Source organism: Rhipicephalus microplus, chromosome 2 (genome assembly GCF_043290135.1).
Source record: "Rhipicephalus microplus isolate Deutch F79 chromosome 2, USDA_Rmic, whole genome shotgun sequence".
NCBI classification, from domain to species: Eukaryota; Metazoa; Arthropoda; class Arachnida; order Ixodida; family Ixodidae; genus Rhipicephalus; species Rhipicephalus microplus.
Genome location: NC_134701.1, coordinates 7,447,938 through 7,459,646, shown reverse-complemented (window position 1 = coordinate 7,459,646; position 11,709 = coordinate 7,447,938). Strand labels below are relative to the sequence as shown.

General features: G+C 51.2%; 1 non-coding gene across 1 annotated transcript; it reads right to left on the bottom strand.

Annotated features, from left to right (window-relative positions):
* Positions 1 to 6,529: 6,529 nt before the first annotated feature.
* Positions 6,530 to 6,603, bottom strand: TRNAN-GUU (transfer RNA asparagine (anticodon GUU)). Its single transcript has one exon. It is a non-coding gene; the product is annotated as a tRNA-Asn (tRNA).
* Positions 6,604 to 11,709: the final 5,106 nt, after the last annotated feature.

Genomic DNA, 11,709 nt, shown 5'->3' with positions numbered 1-11,709 from the left:
CATCGTACAATCTTAAAAACCAAATATCACATGTTGTTCAGCAATTCAATTGCTGAACAACATGTGATATTTGGTTTTTAAGATTGTACGATGCCGTTTTTGCTCATGCGCGGTGATCATGGGGTGCAAGTAAGCGTATATATTCTGTTTTCTTACTGAATAAAAATCAGTTGTTAGTCTGCGCTGGTCCTTGTGTTCCCTTCTTCTGTGTCCTTGTGTGTGTGCGCAAAAACTTCAATTATGCAGCAGTACCAACTAGCCCGTCTTTCCGTATTATTGCATCAGAACATATCTTCAAAGCTATCAGCCCAAAATAAAACAAGCAACACACCACTCCCGGGAGGGCTCGTACCTCCAACCTTTCGGTTAACAGCCGATCGCGTTAGCCGATTGCGCCACGGAGACAGTCCTGCTCCACTCTCACCACCATCAGAACATATCTTCAAAGCTATCAGCCCAAAGAAAAAAAAGCGCCGCACCTCCACTGATTAGGCTCGTACCTCCAACCTTTCGGTTTACAGCCGATCGCGCTAGCCAATTGCGCCACGGAGACAGTCCTGCTCCACACTCACCACCATCAGAACATATTTTCAAAGCTATCAGCCCAAAATAAAAAAAGCAACACACCACTCTCGGGAGGGCTCGAACCTCCAACCTTTCGGTTAACAGCCGATCGCGCTAGCCAATTGCGCCACGGAGACAGTCGTGCTCCACACTCACCACCATCATTACATATCTTCAAAGCTATCAGCCCAAAATAAAAAAAGCAACACACCACTCCCGGAAGGGCTCGAACCTCAAACCTTTCAGTTAACAGCCCGATCGAATAGCCAATTGCGCCATGGAGACAGTCGTGCTCCACTCTCACCATCATCAGAACATATCTTCAAAGCTAACAGCCCAAAGAAAAAAAGCGCCGCACCACCACCAGGTGGGCTCGTACCTCCAACCTTTCGGTTAACAGCCGATCGCGCTAGCAAATTGCGCCACGGAGACAGTCGTGCTACACTCTCACCACCATCAGAACATATCTTCGAAGCTATCAGCCCAAAATAAAAAAAGCAACACACCACTCCCGGGAGGGCTCGTACCTCCAACCTTTCGGTTAACAGCCGATCGCGTTAGCCGATTGCGCCACGGAGACAGTCCTGCTCCACTCTCACCACCATCAGAACATTTCTTCAGAGCTATCAGCCAATAGGAAAAAAATCGCCGCACCACCACCGGGTGGGCTCCAACTTCCAACCTCTCGGTTAACAGCCGATCGCGCTAGCCAATTGCGCCACGGAGACAGTCGTGCTCCACTCTCACCACCATCAGAACATATCTTCAAAGCTATCAGCCCAAAATAAAAAAAGCAACACACCACTCCCGGGAGGGCTCGAACCTCCAACCTTTCGGTTAACAGCCGATCGCGCTAGCCAATTGCGCCACGGAGACAGTCGTGCTCCACTCTCACCACCATCATTACATATCTTCAAAGCTGTCAGCCCAAAATAAAAAAAGCAACACACCACTCGCGCAAGGGCTCGAAACTCAAACCTTTCAGTTAACAGCCGATTGAATAGCCCATTGCGCCATGGAGACAGTCGTGCTCTACTCTCACCACCATCAGAACATATCTTCAAAGCTATCAGCCCAAAGAAAAAAAAGCGCCGCACCACCACCGGGTGGGCTCGTACCTCCAACCTTTCGGTTAACAGCCGATCGCGCTAGCCCATTGCGCCACGGAGACAGTCGTGCTCTACTCTCACCACCATCAGAACATATCTTCAAAGCTATCAGCCCAAAATAAAACAAGCAACACACCACTCCCGGGAGGGCTCGTACCTCCAACCTTTCGGTTAACAGCCGATCGCGTTAGCCGATTGCGCCACGGAGACAGTCCTGCTCCACTCTCACCACCATCAGAACATATCTTCAAAGCTATCAGCCCAAAGAAAAAAAAGCGCCGCACCTCCACTGAGTAGGCTCGTACCTCCAACCTTTCGGTTTACAGCCGATCGCGCTAGCCAATTGCGCCACGGAGACAGTCCTGCTCCACACTCACCACCATCAGAACATATTTTCAAAGCTATCAGCCCAAAATAAAAAAAGCAACACACCACTCCCGGGAGGGCTCGAACCTCCAACCTTTCGGTTAACAGCCGATCGCGCTAGACAATTGCGCCACGGAGACAGTCGTGCTCCACACTCACCAGCATCATTACATATCTTCAAAGCTATCAGCCCAAAATAAAAAAAGCAACACACCACTCCCGGAAGGGCTCGAACCTCAAACCTTTCAGTTAACAGCCCGATCGAATAGCCAATTGCGCCATGGAGACAGTCGTGCTCCACTCTCACCATCATCAGAACATATCTTCAAAGCTATCAGCCCAAAGAAAAAAAGCGCCGCACCACCACCAGGTGGGCTCGTACCTCCAACCTTTCGGTTAACAGCCGATCGCGCTAGCAAATTGCGCCACGGAGACAGTCGTGCTACACTCTCACCACCATCAGAACATATCTTCGAAGCTATCAGCCCAAAATAAAAAAAGCAACACACCACTCCCGGGAGGGCTCGTACCTCCAACCTTTCGGTTAACAGCCGATCGCGTTAGCCGATTGCGCCACGGAGACAGTCCTGCTCCACTCTCACCACCATCAGAACATTTCTTCAGAGCTATCAGCCCAAAATAAAAAAAGCAACACACCACTCCCGGGAGGGCTCAAACCTCAAACCTTTCAGTTAACAGCCCGATCGAATAGCCAATTGCGCCACGGAGACAGTCGTGCTCCACTCTCACCACCATCAGAACATATCTTCAAAGCTATCAGCCCAAAATAAAGAAAGCAACACACCACTCCCGGGAGGGCTCGAACCTCCAACCTTTCGGTCAACCGCCGATCGCGCTAGCCAATTGCGCCACGGAGACAGTCCTGCTCCACTATCACCATCATCAGAACATATCTTCAAAGCTAACAGCCCAAAGAAAAAAAGCGCCGCACCACCACCAGGTGGGCTCGTACCTCCAACCTTTCGGTTAACAGCCGATCGCGCTAGCAAATTGCGCCACGGAGACAGTCGTGCTACACTCTCACCACCATCAGAACATATCTTCGAAGCTATCAGCCCAAAATAAAAAAAGCAACACACCACTCCCGGGAGGGCTCGTACCTCCAACCTTTCGGTTAACAGCCGATCGCGTTAGCCGATTGCGCCACGGAGACAGTCCTGCTCCACTCTCACCACCATCAGAACATATCTTCAAAGCTTTCAGCCCAAAGAAAAAAAAGCGCCGCACCTCCACTGAGTAGGCTCGTACCTCCAACCTTTCGGTTTACAGCCGATCGCGCTAGCCAATTGAGCCACGGAGACAGTCCTGCTCCACACTCACCACCATCAGAACATATTTTCAAAGCTATCAGCCCAAAATAAAAAAGCAAACACACCACTCTCGGGAGGGCTCGAACCTCCAACCTTTCGGTTAACAGCCGATCGCGCTAGCCAATTGCGCCACGGAGACAGTCGTGCTCCACACTCACCACCATCATTACATATCTTCAAAGCTATCAGCCCAAAATAAAAAAAGCAACACACCACTCCCGGAAGGGCTCGAACCTCAAACCTTTCAGTTAACAGCCCGATCGAATAGCCAATTGCGCCATGGAGACAGTCGTGCTCCACTCTCACCATCATCAGAACATATCTTCAAAGCTAACAGCCCAAAGAAAAAAAGCGCCGCACCACCACCAGGTGGGCTCGTACCTCCAACCTTTCGGTTAACAGCCGATCGCGCTAGCCAAATGCGCCACGGAGACAGTCGTGCTCCACTCTCACCACCGTCAGAACATTTCTTCAGAGCTATCAGCTCAAAGAAAAAAAGCGCCGCACCACCACCGGGTGGGCTCGTACCTCCAACCTTTCGGTTAACAGCCAATCGCGCTAGCCAATTGCGCCACGGAGACAGTCCTGCTCCACTCTCAACACCATCAGAACATATCTTCAAAGCTATCAGCCCAAAGAAAAAAAAGCAACACACCACTCCCGGGAGGGCTCGAACCTCCAACCTTTCGGTTAACAGCCGATCGCGCTAGCCAATTGCGCCGCGGAGACAGTCGTGCTCCACTCACACCACCGTCAGAACATTTCTTCAGAGCTATCAGCCCAAAGAAAAAAAAGCGCCGCACCTCCACCGGGTGGGCTCGTACCTCCAACCTTTCGGTTAACAGCCGATCGCGCTAGCCAATTGCTTCACGGAGACAGTCCTGCTCCACACTCACCACCATCAGAACATATTTTGAAAGCTATCAGCCCAAAGAAAAAAAAGCAACACACCACTCCCGGGAGGGCTCGAACCTCCAACCATTCAGTTAACAGCCGATCGCATAGCCAATTGCGCCACGAAGACAGTCGTGCTTCACTCTCACCACCGTCAGATGATTTCTTCAGAGCTATCAGCCCAAAGGAAAAAAAGCGCCGCACCACCACCGGGTGGGCTCGAACCTCCAACCTTTCGGTTAACAGCCGATCGCGCTAGCCAATTGCGCCACGAAGACAGTCGTGCTACACTCTCACCACCATCAGAACATATCTTCAAAGCTATCAGCCCAAAGAAAAAAAAGCGCCGCACCTCCACCGGGTGGGCTCGTACCTCCAACCTTTCGGTTAACAGCCGATCGCGGCAGCCAATTGCGCCACGGAGACAGTCCTGCTCTACTCTCACCACCATCAGAACATATCTTCGAAGCTATCAGCCCAAAGAAAAAAAAGCAACACACTACTCCCGGGAGGGCTCGAACATCCAACCTTTCAGTTAACAGTCGATCGCGCTAGCCAATTGCGCCACGGAGACAGTCGTGCTCTACTCTCACCACCATCAGGACATATCTTCAAAGCTATCAGTCCAAAGAAAAAAAAGCGCCGCACCTCCACCGGGTGGGCTCGTACCTCCAACCTTTCGGTTAACAGCCGATCGAGCTAGCCAATTGCGTCACGGAGAAAGTCCCGCTCCACACTCACCACCATTAAACATATTTTCAAAGCTATCAGCAAAAAATAAAAAAGCAACACACCACTCCCGGGAGGGTTCGAACCTCCAACCTTTCGGTTAACAGCCGACCGCGCTAGCCAATTGCGCCACGGAGACAGACGTGCTCAGCTCTCACCACCATCAGAACATTTCTTCAAAGCTATCAGCCCAAAGAAAAAAAAGCGCCGCACCACTCCCGGAAGGGCTCGAACCTCAATTCTTTCAGTTAACAGCCGATCGCGCTAGCCAATTGCGCCACGGAGACAGTCGTGCTCCACTCTCACCACCATCATTACATATCTTCAAAGCTATCAGCCCAAAATAAAAAAGCAACACACCACTCGCGCAAGGGCTCGAAACTCAAACCTTTCAGTTAACAGCCGATTGAATAGCCCATTGCGCCATGGAGACAGTCGTGCTCTACTCTCACCACCATCAGGACATATCTTCAAAGCTATCAGTCCAAAGAAAAAAAAGCGCCGCACCTCCACCGGGTGGGCTCGTACCTCCAACCTTTCGGTTAACAGCCGATCGAGCTAGCCAATTGCGTCACGGAGACAGTCCTGCTCCACACTCACCACCATTAAACATATTTTCAAAGCTATCAGCAAAAAATAAAAAAGCAACACACCACTCCCGGGAGGGTTCGAACCTCCAACCTTTCGGTTAACAGCCGACCGCGCTAGCCAATTGCGCCATGGAGACTGTCGTGCTCCACTCTCACCACCATCAGAACATATCTTCAAAGCTATCAGCCCAAAGAAAAAAAAGCGCCGCACCACCACCGGGTGGGCTCGTACCTCCAACCTTTCGGTTAACAGCCGATCGCGCTAGCCAATTGCGCCACGGAGACAGTCGTGCTCCACTCTCACCACCATCATTACATATCTTCAAAGCTATCAGCCCAAAATAAAAAAGCAACACACCACTCGCGCAAGGGCTCGAAACTCAAACCTTTCAGTTAACAGCCGATTGAATAGCCCATTGCGCCATGGAGACAGTCGTGCTCTATTCTCACCAGCATCAGAACATATCTTCAAAGCTATCAGCCCAAAGAAAAAAAGCGCCGCACCACCACCGGGTGGGCTCGTACCTCAAACCATTCGGTTAACAGCCGATCGCGCTAGCCCATTGCGCCACGGAGACAGTCGTGCTCTACTCTCACCACCATCAGAACATATCTTCAAAGCTATCAGCCCAAAATAAAACAAGACACACCACTCCCGGGAGGGCTCGTACCTCCAACCTTTCGGTTAACAGCCGATCGCGTTAGCCGATTGCGCCACGGAGACAGTCCTGCTTCACTCTCACCACCATCAGAACATATCTTCAAAGCTATCAGCCCAAAGAAAAAAAAGCGCCGCACCTCCACTGAGTAGGCTCGTACCTCCAACCTTTCGGTTTACAGCCGATCGCGCTAGCCAATTGCGCCACGGAGACAGTCCTGCTCCACACTCACCACCATCAGAACATATTTTCAAAGCTATCAGCCCAAAATAAAAAAAGCAACACACCACCCCCGGGAGGGCTCGAACCTCCAACCTTTCGGTTAACAGCCGATCGCGCTAGCCAATTGCGCCACGGAGACAGTCGTGCTCCACACTCACCACCATCATTACATATCTTCAAAGCTATCAGCCCAAAATAAAAAAAGCAACACACCACTCCCGGAAGGGTTCGAACCTCAAACCTTTCAGTTAACAGCCCGATCGTATAGCCAATTGCGCCATGGAGACAGTCGTGCTCCACTCTCACCATCATCAGAACATATCTTCAAAGCTATCAGCCCAAAGAAAAAAAGCGCCGCACCACCACCAGGTGGGCTCGTACCTCCAACCTTTCGGTTAACAGCCGATCGCGCTAGCAAATTGCGCCACAGAGACAGTCGTGCTACACTCTCACCACCATCAGAACATATCTTCGAAGCTATCAGCCCAAAATAAAAAAAGCAACACACCACTCCCGGGAGGGCTCGTACCTCCAACCTTTCGGTTAACAGCCGATCGCGTTAGCCGATTGCGCCACGGAGACGGTCCTGCTCCACTCTCACCACCATCAGAACATTTCTTCAGAGCTATCAGCCAAAAGGAAAAAAATCGCCGCACCACCACCGGGTGGGCTCCAACTTCCAACCTCTCGGTTAACAGCCGATCGCGCTAGCCAATTGCGCCACGGAGACAGTCGTGCTCCACTCTCACCACCATCAGAACATATCTTCAAAGCTATCAGCCCAAAGAAAAAAAAGCGCCGCACCTCCACCGCGTAGGCTCGTACCTCCAACCTTTCGGTTAACAGCCGATCGCGCTAGCCAATTGCGCCACGGAGGCAGTCCTGCTCCACACTCACCACCATCAGAACATATTTTAAAAGCTATCAGCCCAAAATAAAAAAAGCAACACACCACTCCCGGGAGGGCTCGAACCTCCAACCTTTCGGTCAACCGCCGATCGCGCTAGCCAATTGCGCCACAGAGACAGTCGTGCTCCACTCTCACCACCATCATTACATATCTTCAAAGCTATCAGCCCAAAATAAAAAAAGCAACACAACACTCCCGGAAGGGCTCGAACCTCAAACCTTTCAGTTAACAGCCGATCGAATAGCCAATTGCGCCATGGAGACAGTCGTGCTCCACTCTCACCACCATCAGAACATATCTTCAAAGCTATCAGCCCAAAGAAAAAAAAGCGCCGCACCACCACCGGGTGGGCTCGTACCTCCAACCTTTCGGTTAACAGCCGATCGCGCTAGCCAATTGCGCCACGGAGACAGTCGTGCTCCACTCTCACCACCATCAGAACATATCTTCGAAGCTATCAGCCCAAAATAAAAAAAGCAACACACCACTCCCGGGAGGGCTCGAACCTCCAACCTTCTGGTTAACAGCCTTTCCATAGCCAATTGCGCCACGGAGACAGTCGTGCTCCACTCTCACCACCGTCAGAACATTTCTTCAGAGCTATCAGTCCAAAGAAAAAAAAAGTGCCGGACCACCACCGTGTGGGCTCGAACCTCCAACCTCTCGGTTAACAGTCGATCGCGCTAGCCAACTGCGCCACGGAGACAGTCGTGCTCCACTCTCACCACCATCAGGACATATCTTCAAAGCTATCAGTCCAAAGAAAAAAAAGCGCCGCACCTCCACCGGGTGGGCTCGTACCTCTAACCTTTCGGTTAACAGCCGATCGAGCTAGCCAATTGCGTCACGGAGACAGTCCTGCTCCACACTCACCACCATCAAAACATATTTTCAAAGCTATCAGCAAAAAATAAAAAAAGCAACACACCACTCGCGCAAGGGCTCGAAACTCAAACCTTTCAGTTAACAGCCGATTGAATAGCCCATTGCGCCATGGAGACAGTCGTGCTCTACTCTCACCACCATCAGAACATATCTTCAAAGCTATCAGCCCAAAATAAAAAAAGCAACACACCACTCGCGCAAGGGCTCGAAACTCAAACCTTTCAGTTAACAGCCGATTGAATAGCCCATTGCGCCATGGAGACAGTCGTGCTCTACTCTCACCATCATCAGAACATATCTTCAAAGCTATCAGCCCAAAGAAAAAAAAGCGCCGCACCACCACCGGGTGGGCTCGTACCTCAAACCTTTCGGTTAACAGCCGATCGCGCTAGCCCATTGCGCCACGGAGACAGTCGTGCTCTACTCTCACCACCATCAGAACATATCTTCAAAGCTATCAGCCCAAAATAAAACAAGCAACACACCACTCCCGGGAGGGCTCGTACCTCCAACCTTTCGGTTAACAGCCGATCGCGTTAGCCGATTGCGCCACGGAGACAGTCCTGCTCCACTCTCACCACCATCAGAACATATCTTCAAAGCTATCAGCCCAAAGAAAAAAAAGCGCCGCACCTCCACTGATTAGGCTCGTACCTCCAACCTTTCGGTTTACAGCCGATCGCGCTAGCCAATTGCGCCACGGAGACAGTCCTGCTCCACACTCACCACCATCAGAACATATTTTCAAAGCTATCAGCCCAAAATAAAAAAAGCAACACACCACTCCCGGGAGGGCTCGAACCTCCAGCCTTTCGGTTAACAGCCGATCGCGCTAGCCAATTGCGCCACGGAGACAGTCGTGCTCCACACTCACCACCATCATTACATATCTTCAAAGCTATCAGCCCAAAATAAAAAAAGCAACACACCACTCCCGGAAGGGCTCGAACCTCAAACCTTTCAGTTAACAGCCCGATCGAATAGCCAATTGCGCCATGGAGACAGTCGTGCTCCACTCTCACCATCATCAGAACATATCTTCAAAGCTAACAGCCCAAAGAAAAAAAGCGCCGCACCACCACCAGGTGGGCTCGTACCTCCAGCCTTTCGGTTAACAGCCGATCGCGCTAGCAAATTGCGCCACGGAGACAGTCGTGCTACACTCTCACCACCATCAGAACATATCTTCGAAGCTATCAGCCCAAAATAAAAAAAGCAACACACCACTCCCGGGAGGGCTCGTACCTCCAACCTTTCGGTTAACAGCCGATCGCGTTAGCCGATTGCGCCACGGAGACAGTCCTGCTCCACTCTCACCACCATCAGAACATTTCTTCAGAGCTATCAGCCAATAGGAAAAAAATCGCCGCACCACCACCGGGTGGGCTCCAACTTCCAACCTCTCGGTTAACAGCCGATCGCGCTAGCCAATTGCGCCACGGAGACAGTCGTGCTCCACTCTCACCACCATCAGAACATATCTTCAAAGCTATCAGCCCAAAATAAAAAAAGCAACACACCACTCCCGGGAGGGCTCGAACCTCCAACCTTTCGGTTACCAGCCGATCGCGCTAGCCAATTGCGCCACGGAGACAGTCGTGCTCCACTCTCACCACCATCATTACATATCTTCAAAGCTGTCAGCCCAAAATAAAAAAAGCAACACACCACTCGCGCAAGGGCTCGAAACTCAAACCTTTCAGTTAACAGCCGATTGAATAGCCCATTGCGCCATGGAGACAGTCGTGCTCTACTCTCACCACCATCAGAACATATCTTCAAAGCTATCAGCCCAAAGAAAAAAAGCGCCGCACCACCACCGGGTGGGCTCGTACCTCCAACTTTTCGGTTAACAGCCGATCGCGTTAGCCGATTGCGCCACGGAGACAGTCCTGCTCCACTCTCACCACCATCAGAACATATCTTCAAAGCTATCAGCCCAAAGAAAAAAAAGCGCCGCACCTCCACTGAGTAGGCTCGTACCTCCAACCTTTCGGTTTACAGCCGATCGCGCTAGCCAATTGCGCCACGGAGACAGTCCTGCTCCACACTCACCACCATCAGAACATATTTTCAAAGCTATCAGCCCAAAATAAAAAAAGCAACACACCACTCCCGGGAGGGCTCGAACCTCCAACCTTTCGGTTAACAGCCGATCGCGCTAGACAATTGCGCCACGGAGACAGTCGTGCTCCACACTCACCACCATCATTACATATCTTCAAAGCTATCAGCCCAAAATAAAAAAAGCAACACACCACTCCCGGAAGGGCTCGAACCTCAAACCTTTCAGTTAACAGCCCGATCGAATAGCCAATTGCGCCATGGAGACAGTCGTGCTCCACTCTCACCATCATCAGAACATATCTTCAAAGCTATCAGCCCAAAGAAAAAAAGCGCCGCACCACCACCAGGTGGGCTCGTACCTCCAACCTTTCGGTTAACAGCCGATCGCGCTAGCAAATTGCGCCACGGAGACAGTCGTGCTACACTCTCACCACCATCAGAACATATCTTCGAAGCTATCAGCCCAAAATAAAAAAAGCAACACACCACTCCCGGGAGGGCTCGTACCTCCAACCTTTCGGTTAACAGCCGATCGCGTTAGCCGATTGCGCCACGGAGACAGTCCTGCTCCACTCTCACCACCATCAGAACATTTCTTCAGAGCTATCAGCCCAAAATAAAAAAAGCAACACACCACTCCCGGGAGGGCTCAAACCTCAAACCTTTCAGTTAACAGCCCGATCGAATAGCCAATTGCGCCACGGAGACAGTCGTGCTCCACTCTCACCACCATCAGAACATATCTTCAAAGCTATCAGCCCAAAATAAAGAAAGCAACACACCACTCCCGGGAGGGCTCGAACCTCCAACCTTTCGGTCAACCGCCGATCGCGCTAGCCAATTGCGCCACGGAGACAGTCCTGCTCCACTATCACCATCATCAGAACATATCTTCAAAGCTAACAGCCCAAAGAAAAAAAGCGCCGCACCACCACCAGGTGGGCTCGTACCTCCAACCTTTCGGTTAACAGCCGATCGCGCTAGCAAATTGCGCCACGGAGACAGTCGTGCTACACTCTCACCACCATCAGAACATATCTTCGAAGCTATCAGCCCAAAATAAAAAAAGCAACACACCACTCCCGGGAGGGCTCGTACCTCCAACCTTTCGGTTAACAGCCGATCGCGTTAGCCGATTGCGCCACGGAGACAGTCCTGCTCCACTCTCACCACCATCAGAACATATCTTCAAAGCTTTCAGCCCAAAGAAAAAAAAGCGCCGCACCTCCACTGAGTAGGCTCGTACCTCCAACCTTTCGGTTTACAGCCGATCGCGCTAGCCAATTGAGCCACGGAGACAGTCCTGCTCCACACTCACCACCATCAGAACATATTTTCAAAGCTATCAGCCCAAAATAAAAAAAGCAACACACCACTCCCGGG